Source organism: Hemicordylus capensis, chromosome 2 (assembly GCF_027244095.1).
Source record: "Hemicordylus capensis ecotype Gifberg chromosome 2, rHemCap1.1.pri, whole genome shotgun sequence".
NCBI lineage: Eukaryota > Metazoa > Chordata > Lepidosauria > Squamata > Cordylidae > Hemicordylus > Hemicordylus capensis.
In genome coordinates, this window is record NC_069658.1 from 376842883 (window position 1) to 376860385 (window position 17503).

The 17503-nt window shown below is 44.6% G+C and overlaps 1 protein-coding gene across 19 annotated transcripts in view; it reads right to left on the reverse strand.

The window, feature by feature from the left end:
- The window catches only part of FABP6 (fatty acid binding protein 6), a 42676-nt gene extending 26004 nt beyond the window's left edge, over positions 1-16672 (reverse strand). For 3 of the 19 annotated variants that reach the window (XR_008314552.1, XR_008314550.1, XM_053288277.1), the window contains exons 1-4: positions 14655-15229; positions 13056-13210; positions 11501-11530; positions 10144-10278 (exon numbers count right to left, since the gene is read on the reverse strand). The gene's annotated coding sequence lies outside the window, so the exon portion shown is untranslated. Of the gene's footprint in view, positions 1-576; positions 648-2981; positions 3029-10143; positions 10279-11500; positions 11531-13055; positions 13211-14601; positions 15230-16352 lie in introns of those variants that run through there. The other 16 variants (XR_008314553.1, XM_053288279.1, XR_008314551.1 and 13 more) reach the window with 13 other exon arrangements.
- Between the last annotated feature and the right edge of the window lie 831 nt (positions 16673-17503).

Genomic DNA, 17503 nt, shown 5'->3' on the forward strand with positions numbered 1-17503 from the left:
AGGTAAGCACCAATTAGTTTGTGCTTAAAAGTGCCTCTCACCGCTCCTCCTGCACTGGCCACTCCTGGCTTATATGCGAATGGAGCACTGCCAAGGAAGTCCAACACAGATGCAAAGAGAGAGTTTGAGGAGCATATAGCTAGAAGTCTCAAGGGGAATTACAAAAACTTCTTTAAATCCCCTGCTAACTTGGCAAAGAGGCACCTTTTTAACGTGGTGATTCTCTTTATTTAGCAGGGGGAGAGTAACTGGCCCTATCCACCCCCAGCACAGTACCTCCAGTGACTGTTGCTGGGGTCTATCTTATGTTTCTTTTTAGATTGCGAGCCCTTTGGGGACAGGGGTCCATCTTATTTATCATTTCTCTGTGTAAACCACCCTGAGCCATTTTTGGAAGTTTGGTATAGAAATTGAATGAATGAATGAATGAATGAATGAATGAATGAAAACCTGCCAGGGAGGTGGTTGGACCTTTAGATGATGAGGGGGTGAGTGAAAGGGATTATTGAAGATAAGGAGATTGCAGAGAAGCTGAATGAGTTCTTGTCATCTGTCTTCACAGCAGAGGATACTGACCATATACTGTACTTGCTCCGGAACTTTAGGCTTGGAGGTTGAAGAACTGGGACCATTCTCAGGTTTGGAGGCTGAAGAACAGGGACAATTTGAGGTGAGAGAGGGTGTTCATGTACAACTAAAAATAAACAAATCGCCAGGGCCAGATGGCATCCACCCAAGAGTTCTGAACGAACTCTAATGTGAAGTTGCTGAGCTTCTAGCAAAAGTATGTAACTTGTCCCTTCAATCAGACTCTGCATCAGAGGACTGGAAAGTAACTAATGCAACTCCAATTTTCAAAAAGGGATCCAGGTGGGTCTGGGAAACTACAAGCCAGCTAGCTTAATTTCTGTGCTGGGTAAATTGATGGAAAGCATCCTTAAGGACAAAATTGTTGAACATATAGAACAGGCCTGGCTGAAGGAGAACCAGCAGGGCTTTTGCAAGCCTTGCCTCACTAACCTTTTGGAGTTCTTTGAGAGTGTCAGCAGACATATGGATAAAGGTGATTCAGTTGACATCTGCAAATCTGGCCACTTCATTGCTTACCCCAATTTCTAGATCATTTATTTCCCTGCTAACTTGGCAAAGAGGTACCTTTTTAACGTGGTGATTATCTTTATTTAGCAGGGGGAGAGTAACTGGCCCTATCCTCCCCCAGCACAGTACCTCCAGTGACTGTTGCTGGTGTCTATCATATTTTTCTTTTAGATTGCGAGTCCTTTGGGGACAGGGAGCCATCAAATTTGCAGATGACACTAAAGTATTTAGGATAGTGAAATCCAAAGCAGATTGTGAGAAGCTCCCAAAGGATCTCTCCAAACTGTGGAAGTGGGCAACAAAATGGTAAATGCAGTTCAATGTAAGCAAGTGTAAAATGATGTATATTAGGGGGGGAAACCCCGAACTTCGCATATATCTTGATGGAGTCTGAGCTGTTGGTGACTGACTAGGATGAAAGAATTCCTACTCATGGTCTTTTCATATATAGTATAAGCAGAGACTCAGATAATCACAGAACTGAGACAGCAGACTGGATCTATTAACATCAAAAGTCCTCCGATAAACCACAAGAGTTTATCACCAATATTTATTGGCTCTTTCTGTCATTATAGAAGCCAGAGAGGATGGATTTTGAATGGGATTCAGGGACAATTGATGGATGATAATTACATAATACAAAGAATGAATGATGGTGATATAATATATAAATATAATGAGTGCCTGGTGAGATGAGCAGCTGAAGCTGGCTCGGAGTTATTTTCTTTCTATATCCACAGAGAAGGGTCTGAATTGCATTTTGGTAACATGGAGGGCAGCCAAGCCTGGGAAGTCAGGAAGAGGAGCCTTTTGTATACAATGTCAAGCTCCTTCTGCATTTGATGAATGAGGGTATTTTGTGATGGAGGAGGCTGGGCTGAGACAGGAACAGCTAAGACCTGAGGTCTAACCAGTCTTCCTGAAATCCATAAACAAAGAACTTTCAACAGCCATGATTTCATCATCAATCTTAACAGTTTTCAGTTGCTAGTCAAACCTATTCCCTTGCCTCCAACCGGGGGTGGGCTGTTCTGCTATTGTGCATCACAGCTGTGGTTGCACTAGTGCTGGAAAAGAGATTCTACTTTTCGAGATGGAAGATATGCCTGTGACAACAAAAACGTGCCCATGTCTGAGGTGATTCACTGTTTCCCCCAATATTGTAGATAGCCATGTTGGGCCATTAAGCGGCGGGGGTGGGGGGGCAGAATCCTCACAGGACAAAGCACAACAATGTTTTTATTGGAAGCAACTGAAACGTCACAAGTGAGCAAGCTTTCAAGTTCCCCATAACTTTTCATCAGGCTAGCAAGGTTGGAGTGGGCCCTAGGACAACAAGTGAAGAGGGGCCTCTGTCCTCCCCCACCTCCCAGCTGTCTTCTTTGTAGAGGCAGGAGAAGAAGAGTGAAGGGCAAAAAGCTGACACTCAGTTGGTGGGTCCCCCTCCCTCGGGGGGGCCCAGGGACATTTGCCCCCCCCCTTCAATTGTAGGGTCCTGCTGTTGCTGGCCCCTGGGTAAGAGATTAAGCAAAAGTGCGGGGGGGGAGAGAAATAGTACATTGGTAGTGCCTCTGTGAGAAGGGCAAAGAAATAATAATAGGAATACAATAGTTTTGTTACCAACTTTTCAGTCTCTTGTGTTAAAATGAACACCAGGATTTTGTATTCAGCATGTTTGAAGAGGTTTACTCTTGCTTGGGCATTGCCAGCGCTGCATTGCTTTGAGTCACTGTGACCTACATACACGGATAATCCAAGCTAACCTCTCCTTTTACTCTTAATTTTTCATACAGCAATGGTGCTTAAGCTAATTTTGGTGCTTCAGTGGCCTCCATTTTAGTTACTCCTATGTGGATTCAGAAGATTAAAGTGTGGGGTTTTACCTGAAGAATAGCATTAGAGGAATTCATTATTTCCAGCTGACATTTTTCTAGGAATGCTAGAAGACAGAAACATTTTTAGCGGTTACTGCTGTCATACAGTCAGAGAAAACTTGAAGGTAACCCTTCTGCCTGTAAGAGAAAACTTGAAGGTAACCCTTCTGCCTGTAAGAAAATGCTGCATAAACAGCAGCAGCATCCGGGGGGGGGGGGAATTAATGGGTGGGGGCACAGAAGGGGCAACATTATTAAGGGGCTGGTTATTACCTATAAAGCCTTCAATGGCTTGGGTCCAGGGTACTTAAGAGAGTGCCTTCTTTGTTATGAACCCTGCTACCTATTAAGATCATCTAAAGAAGTTCAGTTATGGTTGCTGCTCTATTGTTTTGTGGCAACTTGGGGCCGGGCCTTCTCTGTGGCTGCCCCGAGGCTTTGGAATATGCGCTCTGTTTAAATAAGAGCATCTCCTTCTCTGTTTGCTTTTAGGAAGAACCTTGACGCACCTGTTTTCTCAGGCTATTAACTGAAATTAATTTTAAACTATTTAATATGGTTTATTTAATCTTATGAGATTATTTTTATTGTCTTTCTTTATCTTGTGAAATTGTAACTGTTTTTATTCTGTTTAACATTTGTTGAAGCTATTCACACAACCAGGAGAAATTGGGCTAAGGGAGCCTAGCCCGATTTCTCCTGGTGGTCTGCTGCCACAGGAGCCATGCAGCTCCTGGCAGCAAACCACCTAAAGTACCTTGTTTGGTTGCTTGTGTGCTGCTGTGGCGCGACTCCACACCACGGCAACACACAAGGAGAGCCCCACCGGGAGGCTACAAGCAGCCTCCCGGGCTTGGGGGTCTCTCCAGGATACCCTGAGCACTTGCACAGGGCATCCTGGGACTCCCGGGTACCATGCAGCCCCTGATCCCTGCAGCCCCCGCCGGTTCAATGATGGAGCCTGCAGCTATGTGGGCAGCCGATCCAGCTGCCCAGCTACAAGCAGCTGCTTGTCTGCAGGGCGCATGGGCTAAGTCCACTCTCCGTGCAGAATCCCATCAGGCGCTTCACACACGTTGTGTGAAGCGCCTTGTTGTGTTTTAACTCTGTACACCACTTAGAGATGCACATATCCGGTGCACATTTTATATTATTTTTATCATATAAAAATATGATAAGTAAATAAATGCATGTATGGGTGGGTGAGTTGTGTCCCACATATGAGATTTCTGAAACAGAAATAGTGTAGGGCAGGTGGAGAGCAAACTACTTGTCTGGAGGGGCACTTGCCTGCCTGTCCCAAGTTAAACCTAGGGTAAATTCCTGGGCTTACAGAGGAGAAAGTGCTTCACATGGCGGGCTGTTACCTTCCTGCTCCTTCTGTCCCCCCTCTGGAGCCACCCTTGTGCATAAAAGCATTGAAAAGTGTGGTGGTGGAGGGAGATTATTTAAATATGCTTTCTCACAGTCATCAGGGAGTATTCATACTACCACCAAAGGCTTTAACTTTGTGTCAAAGGGGCTTTCAGTCTGAAAAGAAATACAAGGGAGACTCCAGCAACAATCACTGGAGGGATGCTCTGCTGGGCTGAATAGAGGCAATTGTTTCCCCCCTGTTAAAATAAGAGAGCCATCACTTTAAGATGTACCTCTTTGTCCATTTAGTAGGGACAATTGTCTCCATTCCCTCCTGCAAAGGGCCTACTCCTGAGATGGAACTGAGGGGGAGAGCTGTTTCGGGCATGAGGGTTTCAGAAACTCTGATGCATATTTGGAGCTCACCATACAACCCTTTGCATCAGGGCCCTGCATTTTAATCACAAGTAGGTTGTCAGATCTAAAGTCAGCCATTTAATGTTAAACCTCCTGCTGCAAATAAAATAAAGCCAGCTGCCACAATTCCTGACCATTTCCAGCACAGCCCCTGTCATCCATCCTCTTCCTTATCCTACAGGGAATAACCTTTGGGGCACCTCAAATAACACACCAATTCCACTGTGAGACTGTCACCCACCTAGGTGACACTTCTGTGTTGTATCTAGCCCAGCAACATTCCCTAGTATTATACCTGGCCCACCCTTGAAGATGACTTGCTCACAAACAAATAATTTGGCCAGAAACAATAATAGTACAGTATGATGTTGTCTACCTGAGCAGCCTGCCTGGGTTTGGCTGCTTGTGTGAAGCACTAGGATTGGGGCCGATCCCAGCACTGTCTCCAGTAGAGGACAAGGAATTTACCCCAGGCTTTAACCTGGGTTAAAGGGCACAAGCATACCATTTACCCCAGGTTTGGGGTCATGTGTAGGCTCAGGCTGCACAAGCCCGAGTAGGCACAGAGCCAGGCACCCAGAGCATCCAACTCATGGGGTAATCCCTAAATGCATCACCGCTGCTTACGCAGTGCATTAGGGATTCCTGGAGGCCAGGACTAATTTTACTGGGCTCCAGAGATCCACACTGCCGGGAGCAGCATGGATCGTGTGGGCGGCACATGAGTACCACGGCCCACACATCGACCAGGATCATCTGGGACAAAGATAAGCTTGTTGTGTGTATGACCTTTATGTTTTATAAGGGACAGTATCTCCCTTGTGAGAAAAGTATTGTAATTTGAGGTGGCTCAAGATATATTTTGAATGCAAATCCTAAATTTGTTCTGGAAGCATCACATAGAGTGTGATGTGAATAATAACCCTTTGGGCCTGAATGAATACTGGTGCATCTCAAAGGGAATAATCCCTGGCCATGGAGGTATATTATATGGAATTCAGTTTACTTTGGAGTGAAGTGGCAGATAAACTTCAGCTCCTTATAAAGGCCACTCATGTCAAATAAGGAATTGGGAACTCAATACCAACCTCAGCATTGTTACATTTCTACTTATCATGAGCTCTATCATGCTTTCCATCCTTCCTTTACTATCTAGCCACTCTTGGCCAAGTTCAGGTGCACCTATTTACTTGGAAACATTACAAGAGATTTCTAATAAAAATGCTCTTCACTTATTTTACACAAAAAGTATAATACCCCAATCCTGGAACAAAACCGTTATCATGATTATCCAAAAATCTAATAAAGCATTTTTCCATTATTTTGTCCGGAGGGGGAACAGGGAATTTTGGCCTGGGGAGCATATTCCTGGACAGCTAGACAGCCGGGGAGCATGGTAAGGGACTCCCCCCACCACATACACATATATTTTTTCACATTTCCCCCCTTTTTTGCCTTTTCTAGTTTCCAGGAAGCTAATCCCTCCCTCCAATCCCATAGAGTCAATGCCTCAGTATTCGCGGATTCAGCTAGGGATGTGCATGGAACCGGTAGGGGCTGGTTCAACGGTGATGGGTGGCTTTAAGACTGGGGGAAGATGCACTTACCCCCACACACACTGCATTTCCTCCACCTGCGCACATCTCCCTAAAGCCCATCGGAGGTGGCAGCATACCTCCCTGCTGCCCTGCTCTGATGTTATCCAGAAGTCACTGGAAGTAGTAGTTGTGACTGCTTGCATTACACACACATGTGCACATCAGGTGCATGGGCGTGCACAACACGTGCAGTCACAGCTATACTTCCGGTGACTTCCGGATAATGTTGGAGCGGGGCGGCAGGGAGGTACGCTGTCACCCCGACGAGCTTTTAGGGAGACATGGGAAACGGGGCAGAGGGATTAGGGTTAGGGTGCATCTTTCCCTGCCCTTAAAGCCGCAACTACCCCCACCATTGAACCCTCAATCCGGGAAGGTTCAAACCGGTTCAGAGGCCTGTAAAAGCACCTCTGAACCTGTTCATGCACACCCCTAGTTTCAGCATCCGTGGTCTGCCCCGTGTAACAGAATGCCCGTGGATACTGAGGTTTGCCTGTATGTTCATATTAACCAATCTGGTTCCATCCCCAACAGAAATATGTTTGACAACTTTAGTAGAACTCTTAACATTATTAATCTTGCCAGACTAATATGTCAATAATCCTTTTATTAGAGGCATAAGAAACATAGAAACATAAGAACAGCCCTACTGGATCAGGCCCGAGGCTCACCTAGTCCAGCATCCTGTTTCACACAGTGGCCCACCAGGTGCCATTGAGAAACCCACAGACAAGAGCTGAGGGCATGCCCTTGCTCCTGCTGTTACTCTCCTGCAACTGGTAATCAGAGGCATCCTGCCTCTGAGGCTGTAGGTGGCCTATAGCCCTCAGCCACTGATAGACTTCTCCTCCATGAATTTATCCAAACCCTTCTTAAAGCCATCCAGGCTGTTGGCTGTCACCACATGCATCGTGTGGTGTGGCAGAGAATTCCATAAGTAGATTATGTGTTCTGTGAAAAAGTACTTCCTTTTGTCGGTCCTTAATTTTGTGGCAGTCAGTTTCATGGGATGACCCCTGATTCTAGTGTTATGTGAGAGGGAAAGAAAAAAATCTCTATCAATCTTCTCCACATCATGCATGATTTTATAGACCTCTGCCCTCAGTCATCTTTATTCTAAAGTAAAAAACCCAGTTTTTTTGCTCCAATATGTATCACTTTACATTTGCCAACATTGAACCACATTTGCCATTTTGTTGCCCACGTTTGGAGCTCCTCACAATCAGTTTTGGATTTCACTACCCGAAATAGTTTGTTGTCAACAGCAAATTTGGCCACCTCACTGCTTACTTTAACTTCTAGATCAGTGTTTCTCAACCACCGGTCCCTGGACCGCTGCCGGTCCCCGAAGGGTTGAGTGCCGGTCCCTGACTGGGAGTCAACCCCCCCCCACTGAAATCAAGGCACTCACTTCCTCAATTTTGCACATGGCACGGAAGAGGAAGAGTATCACGGAGGCATGGGACCCTTCTTGTGCCTTGCCTCCACGTGCTGCTGAGATCTTCCTATAGCTATCTTATTCCCTATCTTTACAGCTTCAAACTGTATGCGATGCGGGGGCATGGAGGGAAAAGTATGGCAGTGGGCGCCACTTGAAGGGCTGCTGGTTCTTGCATGCTCATTGTTTGCAGCCAAAGGTTGGTTGATTGAAACCCAGCTGCCTGTTGTGGTCGAGGCGCCTTGAGAGGGAACACTGTTTCCCTCTTGCATCAGTGGGGCTTGCTTGTATGTTGTTTTCATTGGCCCCATGTAGCTTTTGAATTTTTCCAATGGCCCAGCATCCCCTCTCCATTGAGTAATCACAAGCACCTCCACTCCAGACATAGTGGAGACAAATTTGTTCACCCAGGCTTTTAGATTCAGGGGTTCTCAACCTTGGGTACCCAGACGTTGGTGGACTTCTACTCCCATAATCCCGAGCCATAATGGCCAAATGCCATTGTTGTTGGGGGTTATGGGAGTTTAACTGAGGGACCCAAGGTTAAGAACCCCTAATATTCAATGTTTGCAAAAGATTCCAAATTTAATTATTTTAATGCTTATATTATTTTCATTCTAAACTGCCCAGAGATGCAAGTTTTGGGCAGTATAGAAGTCTGATAGATAGACAGACAGACAGACAGACAGATAGACAGACTTGAAACCCCTTTACTAACTGCTGGTCCGGGAAACTGCGCATGAAGAATGTAGCGGTCCTTGAAACTCTGCACGAAGAATTTAGCGGTCCTTGACTCCAAAAAGTTTGAGAAACACTGTTCTAGATCATTTATGAATAAATTGAAAAGCACTGGTCCCAGTACAGATCCCTGGGGGATCCTACTTCTCTTTGTTTAGAGAACTGTCCGTTTACACCTATCCTCTGTTTCCTGTCCTTCAACCAGTTAGCAATCCACACATGAACCTGTCACCTTATCCCATGACTTCTGAGTTTTCTCAAGAGTCTTTCATTTGGAAAGCTTTTTGGAAGTCCAGGTATACTATGTCAACCAGATCACCTTTATCCACACACCTGCTGACACTCTCAAACAACTCCAAAAGGTTGATGAGGCAAAATTTGCAGTAGCCATGCTGGTTCTCCCTCAGCAGGGCCTGTTCTTCTATGAGCCCTTACAATGTTATCCTTGAGAATGCTTTCCATTAATTTGCCCAGAACAGATATTAAGCTAACCGACCTGTAATTTCCTGGATCACCTCTGGATCCCTTTTTGAAAATTGGTGTTGCATTGGCTACTTTCCAGTAATCCAGTACAGAGCCTGATCGTTGGGACAAGTTATATATTTTTGCAAGGAGGTTGGCAATCTCACGTTTGAGTTCTTTAAGGACTCTCGGGTGGATGCCATCTGACCAATTTGTTAATTTTTAATTTTTTAATTTTGTTAATTTGTTAATTTTTAATTTTTCCAGACAATTTGGAATGTCTTGTCGCCTCGGTCCCTGAGAAGCCCGGTTCAGGGACAGGTATACACTCAGTATCTTCTGCCATGAAGACAGATGCAAATAACATATTCAGCTTCTTTGTATTCTTTGTATCTTCCTTAATAATTCCTTTCACACCCTCATCATTTAAGCAGGTGCGGAGCCAGCCGAGCGGCGGCCTGCGTCCAGCCCCACTCGGCAGCCCCCTCCAATATGCCCGTGCGCATGACGTCATGCACACGGGGGCATGGCTCAGGCTCCATAGGAGCCCAGAGCAGGCTGCTGAGAGCCTGAACGAGCTCTCAACTCATCATTTCAGGCAGTGTCGAGCTGCCTGTTAGGACGTTTCCCCCTTTCTCTCCCTCCAGAGAGGGAGAGGAAGGGAAAAACGTTCTATGGGGCAGTCAGAGCTGCCTGAAATAATTAGCAAAGAGTTCACCCGGGCTCTTGGCCGCCTGGGCGTGGGAGGGGGGAGTTCGCTCTGGGCTCCTATGGAGCCCGAGCCATGGGGCAGGCCTCTCTTGGCGGCCTTTCCCCATTGGCAGCCTGGCTTCTTTGAACCCTTTTGCCCAATGGTGGCTCCACCCCTGCATCTAAGGATCCAACTGCCTCCATGGCAGGTTTCCTGCTTCTGATTATTTAAAGAAGTTTTTGTTATTCCCCTTGATGCTTTTAGCTAACTGTTCCTCAAACTCACTTTTCACCTCCTTTATGTCACCTTGCATTTCTTTTGCCAGAGCATATGTTCCTTTCTGTTCTCTTCATTTGGGCAGGCCTTCCAATTTCTGAAGGAGGTCTTCTTCTTTATAGCTTCCTTGACTTTACTTAAAACCACAATACTAGAAGCCCAGTTAGAATGTATACCAAAAAGGAGGAAAGGTACCATCAAGTCCAGGAGGATGCCAGCATGGCTAACAGGTAAACTCCATGCATTCTGGAGTGAAGTGAAGTGACTCTCCTGATTTTCCCTTTCAGTTTTCTTTTCACCAAACTCATCATTTTAGAGAAGTTTCCTTTTCTGAAATTCAAAGTGTCTGTGTTAGACTTCCTTGGTGATTATCTCCCTGCATGTATGCTGAATTTGATCACACTGACATCTTGCTCCAGGTCCTAGGTGCCACTCAGGATTAAGTCCAAGGTTGCCTTCTCTCTGGTTGGTTCCACGACCAACTGTTCTAGGGCACTTTCTTTCTAGGGCACATTCAGCCTATCTAGAAATCTGGCCTATTTGTCATTACCTGACTGTGAATTTACCCAGTCTATGTGTGGGTAATTGAAGTCACCCATTATTACCGCTCTGTCTCTCCTTGATGCTTCTCTGATTTCCTTCTGCAACTCCCAGTCACCTTCAGCATTTTGCTCTGGAGGGCAATAGCACATCCCTAGTACCACACTTCCTTTCTGGCCTTGTATTGTCACCCACAGAGGACTCCAGTCCTCCTAGGTTTTCTAGCTTGTTAGATTCTATCCCTTCTTTAACATACAGTGCTACTACACTTCCAAGGCGCCCCTCCCTATCCTTTTTATGGAGTTTATATCCAGGGATAACAGTGTCCCACTAGTTTTTACTGTTCCACCATGTTTCTGTTATAACCACTATATCTATTTCTTCCTTAGCAACCAAGCACTCCAGCTCACCCATCTTGGATCAGAGACTTCTGGCATTGGCATATAAGCACCTATACTCTGAATCTCTTACATGGTGTGTGCTATCGTTCTTTTGGCCATTTGATCTCGTTGACCAGATAGCACAGCATTCTCTCTGCTCTGTATGTGGTTCAACTCTGTCCCCTTCTGTTTTATCTGAAACAGATATTTTCACATATTTCCATATATTTACTCCAGCTCCTCAGCAAAATGAATGTAGGGCCTAAATTCCTCTTGGCTATCAAAGCACTGTATGCCTCACCAATAGGTCAAATAAAAATAAATGGTCTAACTTCCCCTCTAATCAGAATCCAAAGAGGTAGCAGACAGGGATGTCCTCTCTCACTGCTTTTGTTTGCTCTCTCAATCAAACCTTTGGCCCAAGCAATTTGAAGCTCTCCTGTAATTCTACTGATACCACCAAACACAAAATTAGTCTTTTCGCTGATGACCATACTTTATCAAACCCAATAACTGCACTACTTGAATTGGATTCACTTCTTACAAAGTTTGAACAAGCCTCAGGTTTTAAAATTAAGCCTAATAAATCAGACATTATAACATACAATACTTCAGAAGACTTCAAAACTCACCTGCGATCATTCACTACCTTCAATTGGGCTCTAAAAAAATGGAAAACACTGGGCATTGGATCCCTATCAATGAAAGTCCAATCTTGTATATAAACATACAGCTCTATTCTGCTCTATTAAATTTGATTATCTAAGATGGAAAACACTCAATTTATAATGGCTTCAAAAATTGTTTATAAAAATGAATACTCTTCCCAAAATTATATTCCTGTTTCGAGCTGTCCCGTGTCATATTCTAACTTCTCTGCTAAAGATCTGGCAATCAATGATTGATAATTTTTTATGGAGCAACAAGAAGCCCAGAATACAAAAACCATATTACACCAGTCTATCAAAAGAGGAGGACTATGGGCTCCAGACGTCACACTATATTATGAAGCCACTCAGCTAAGATACATTACCAGCTTATTACATGACCCAGACCTTCAACATTGGTCAAATTTCAAAATAAAGACTTGTCTCCTGTCCCTTACACAGTTGAAGTACCACTCTGGCAACCCTCACAGGATAGACTCTCTTCACTACACTCAAACCCATATTTGACAACTTTACTTAGGTTCTGGGACAAATGGAGAGAGATTTTGGTTCCCTCTCCCTCACCAGTCTCATTTGGACAGTCTCAGTTTGAACCTGGTAAACGTCCAAACTCAATTACTGTCTGGAAAAACAACTGTCTCATGAACTTCACCAGCTTTATTTCTATCAGGAGAGGTCCGTCTGCATTTGCCACCGGCTCGTCTGGTGGCCACTCAGGGACGGGCCTTCTCCGTTGCTGCCCTGAGGCTTTGGAATGCGCTCCCTAGTGAAATAAGAGCCTCCCCATCTCTGACAGCTTTTAAAAGGTCCTTAAAAACACATCTGTTCACCCAGGCTTTTAACTGATACTGTTTTGATTGTTTTCAATGTTGTTTTAGAGCATTGTTTTAAAAAAAAATTAATTGTTGTGTTTTAAATTTCTTTTTGTTTTTAACTAATGTTTTAATGCTGTTTTTATCTGTTGTGAACCGCCCAGAGACATAAGTTTTGGGTGGTAAAGAAATATGTAAAATAAAATAAATAATAAATAATAATAAAGGTAAACTTCTATCCAGATAACAATTGATAGATTTAAATCACTGTCCTCGCCTTCCTTAGTTTGAATACTTACAACTTTCTAATTATATCAATTCTAAAGGTAGGCTACCGCTGCTCAGCCACTTGCTTACATTCTTTGAAAAGGTAATCTTGGATAAAAACTACCCCTCTGCTGGATCGATGTCACAAATCTATGAAACCCTAACAGCCTCTAAATGGGATGTAAATCTGTCCTATCAGTTAAAGTGGGCAGATGATCTCAATACAAACATACCTGAAGACAGGTGGAGAAAGATTTGGACATGATACTCTCTTTCTTCTTCCTCCCTGATTATCAAATAACTTGCTCTTAAGGTTCATGGCTCTGTGGTCGCCAGGAGTCGACACCGACTCGCCGGCACAACTTTACCTTTAAGGTTCTTACAAGATGGTATATGACCCCGGCCAGATTGGAAGCCATTTCCCCCAATGCGTCACCTACCTGCAAAGGTTCCTTTTTGCAAATGTGGTGGCTGTGTTCCATCATAGAGAAACTCTGGCTGTGGGTCCATTTTCATATCTTTGCCATCCTTCAAATTCATTTTCCTATGCTACCTATCAATCTCTTACTGGATCTACCTCTGCCGAATTTAATGCCTGGAGGACAAAAATAATTTTTCTTTCTGTTTGTCGATGCTGCTAGGCTCTATATTTGTCACCAATGGAACAAGAATATATTCACATCCACACCTGTTTTTCTAAGATCTGGCAACTGAGGTTACAGGACAAAATGTCAACAAATTTAAAATATGATAAAATACAATATGCTGTCAAACAGTATTATTCCAGATGGTAACTTTATTGGAACTATGACTCTCAGGACAAAGATCTTATAAACACCTCAGACAAACTAAAAACTATTTTATCCTGGTAAACTTCCCTCTACTTTAGGATTTAGTTAATATTATCTTTATCAATCTTTGCACATTTAACAGTTGGTGAATTATGGTACTTGGACTTGATTGGAGGTGGGGGTGGGTTTGGGTTTATCATAGGGCAGGACTGTATTAATACCATTTCCTATGCTACAGATAGTCCTTCCAGTCTATGATCTATATAGTTATTGAAAAACCAATACAACATTTTTTTAATGCTTTTCACTAGCTGAAACCCAACTGGATTGTTGGCAATTGGATTCCAGCTAGTGAACAGCACTTTTTATCAGAAATCTCTTGTAAGGTTTTCAAGGAAGTAGTTGCCCCTGAGGAAGACCGTTTTTTGGCTGAAATGTGTTGGACTTTCAGTAATTTATTATTATTATTATTAATAATAATAATAATAATAATAATAATAATAATAATAATAATTCAATTTCTATCCCACCCTTCCAAAAATGGCTCAGGGCAGTTTACACAGAGAAATAATAAATAAATAAGATGGATCCCTGTCCCCAGAGGGCTCACAATCTAAAAAGAAACATAAGATAGACCCCAGCAACAGTCACTGGAGGTACTGTGCTGGAGGGCCAGTTACTCTCCCCTTGCTAAATAAAGAGAATCACCATGTTAAAAGGTGCCTCTTTGCCAAGTTAGCAGGGGTAAGACATCCATAAATATTTATAAACATCTTGGTTTCTTCTTGATGGCATTTGGTGGATGCTTCTGGTTTTTTGTGTTCACTGTTGGCCAAGGCCAGCTCCAGATTCCAGGGAGCCCTACCAAACTGCCCTCCATGAACCCCTTCCAGCGTGGGAGGTCCCAAGAGTTGCTCTGCCACCACTACACAAAGGTGATGGGCACAATATGCTCTTAAAACTCAGCCCTGGGCCCTTCTCGGAGCCCTCAGCTATTGTCCAGCAGCTCCAGCCATGCTGACCCTAGACACCAGCTCTACAGTTGACCCGTACTGAGATCAGAAATTCCCTTCCACCTCCTGCTTTGACAAACTGATCATCTTTACAAAGTGTTTCCTAAGGACTGCCTACTTACTAAGTACTAAGGTAGTTTGGATTAAAATTACACATATTTTCCTGTGTGTCCCAGCCTTACCTAGAGTAGACTGTCCCCACATATGTAATGCTTTCCTCATTACAGTACCTTACCCTGAAGGTAGAATTACATCCCATCCCCACTCAGATGTTGTGCTTGAGCCAGTTTTCTGCCAAGGAGCAGTGCCCCTCCCTCCGTGCCTGTTTTGTGAGTATAAATAAAGAAAACCAGTTCCCACTGTCAGTCTGACACCTCTTGCCAGCACTACATTACTCAGCAATTAGCAGGGAGGAAACAGCAAACATTTCAGCACTACCCTTGGAAAACGGATATTTGCAAAATAAAAGGGTAGGCCTGGGAGTGGTTAACATCACCATGGCAACCACTCAGGCTCACATCCTCTTTGTGCTGGGGGGCTTCCCATATCCCTCTGCTAATGATCACATTCTGGGCCCTTAAGACCCATCCTATTGATTTCTCTCTCAGCATCCTTTCCTGAATAGTAATATGCTTGTGTTTATTATTTTCTTTGGGCTCTTATTCAGCCCATGCTGGGATGTCCTCTGCATCAGACATGAAAGTGTAAGTAGTCAGCAGTGCCTTCCTAAAGAAGGTTTGCGCTCTGTTGGACCCTCAAGAGTTAGGGCCCTTAGTTGCAACTAGATAATGAGGGCTAAATGAAGTGTAATATATTATTATCAAAAGAGTGATGGAGCATATTATTCCACATTTCAACCCTCATTAATTATGGCTCTGTTCATATCACACAAAAACCAGAGTTTATCATAATGGACTGTCTCCGAGAGAAGGTATGCCTGGTTGACAAACACACTTGGGACCATCGGGCTATAGAATTTCCTGGTTTGGTCAGGATGGGATGGGCTTCAACATTTGTTATCACAAGGGCATACAAAGGTGACTTGTCAGTTATCTTTCCTGGCAGGTCTCCTTCACCTTTAACAGGCATAGGATAGAAAATCAACAGGTAGCATTCTCCCTATATCACAATGCTGAGAAAAACTTGACCTGTTGAATTTCTGTTTTCTTTCTGCTTCATTTGTTGAATTTCTGCTAGTCATAGGAGTGCTGCTCCCCACCCCCACTGCAAAAGCAACCATAGTATAGGACACCATGGCAGACACATGGCTGAGCCAACAAGAAAGTTGTTGATGCATGTATGCACAGAGGTCTGCTTGTGCAAATCACATGAGATGCAAATGTCACAGCATGGTGGAGGAGGAGATACCTTGCAACCAGTTGCAACCAGTTTTAATCTTCGGTGATTAGGGTTACCAGGACTGCAGCTGGATAACAGTTTATATTTAAACCTTTTGTTGCAGCAACAGAAAAGGCAGTTGTGGCGGATCCTAGCCATTCCCTCCTCAGCTCTGTTATCCACCCTCTTCCTGCATGGCGACAATGGAGAGGGAAGGGGAATTCCTGTACAGCATTGGGAGGTGGCAGTGGAGGTGAAGGGTGCTGCATCCAGCCCTGTGTGTGCCAGTGGGTGGTTTCTTAGTTGAGAGACACCACAGAGTGGGCTTGTGTCAGCAGGGCCTCCTGTCCACTTAGCAACAATGTACTTGCATAGAGCGGGCTGCAGCCCCCTCCACCTTCACCACCTCCTGTGCCTGAGAGGGTCAGGGCAGGAATTCCCCTACCCTCTAAAACAGGGTCAGGAAGAGGGTGGATGACAGGGCCTAGGGCAGGGCAGGAATGGCCAGGAATTACAGCAGCTGTTTCCCCCCTCTTTGCAGCAGGAGGTTTAATGGTAAAGGGCTGTTCCCTGGCTTTAGATTTGGCAACCGTACCTGCGATTGAAATATATGGCCCTGATGCAAAGGGCTGTATCATGGTGAGCTCCATATATGTGGCAGAGCATTTGAAACCCTGATGCTAGAAGCAGTTCTCCCACTTCACTACCTCAGGAGCAGGCCCTACAAGAATAACTGCCCCTGCTAAGTAGACAAAGCGGCACCTTTTAGAGTGATAGCTTTCTTATTTTAGCAGGCGAAAGCAATTGTCCCTATTCAGCCCAAAGACTGTTGGTGGTATCTTCCTTGTGTTTCTTTTCAAACTGAGAGCCCCTTTAGAGGACTATCTTCTGATTCATTTTGCTATGTGGATCACTTTGAGAACTTTTGGGGGGTTGTAGAAGGCACAACCCTTTAAATATACTGACAGAGGGTCTTTCGTTCACACTCAGTGAGGCTCACCACAGGAGCAGTGTGGAGAGCCTAAGAGGGTTCTTCACGGGGAGAGTGGGCTTGACCCGCTCTTCCTGCAGACAAGCAGGCAGCTCACCCTGTGCGGCTGGATTGGCTGCCCACACAATTACGGGCTCTGTTACAGAGCCAGTTGGGGCAGTGGGGATCGGGGGCCACCTGGCCCCCGGAAGTCCCAGAATGCCACCCGCTAGTGCGCAGAGCATTCTGGGGAGCCCCCCCCCATGCCAGGAGGCTTGTTGTAGCCTCCTGGTTGGGGGTCTCCATGTGAGTTGCCACGGCGGCACACGGTCAAGACAACAGCGTTAGTGGAGTGCTTACTCTGCTAACCTTGTTTAAGGGTGGGGGGGATTTGGTGGGCTTGCCAGTGGGAGCCACACAGCTCCCACCAGTTCACACATGCATTGGGAACTGGGCTGGGCTCCCTTAGCCTGGTTTCCACTGCGCGTGTGAATAGCCTCAGTGTTTATCATCATACTTTATTTTATTTTATTTTAGATTCACCTATATAGAATGTCAGCTAAGCTAAGCTTTACTTTTGGTTAACTTAAATGCAATAAACTGAAATATGTCTCACTCAGTTGGCTTTCTTCTCTCACTCTGTTCCTAGGTTTGCCATTCAACATACTTTTCCACACACGGGATGCTAGCTGGATAAACTTTAGCTAAAAAAACATGTTGTGCATGAAATATGACTAAATGGCAGAGATAAATTTGGCAGGCATAATATGTTCTCT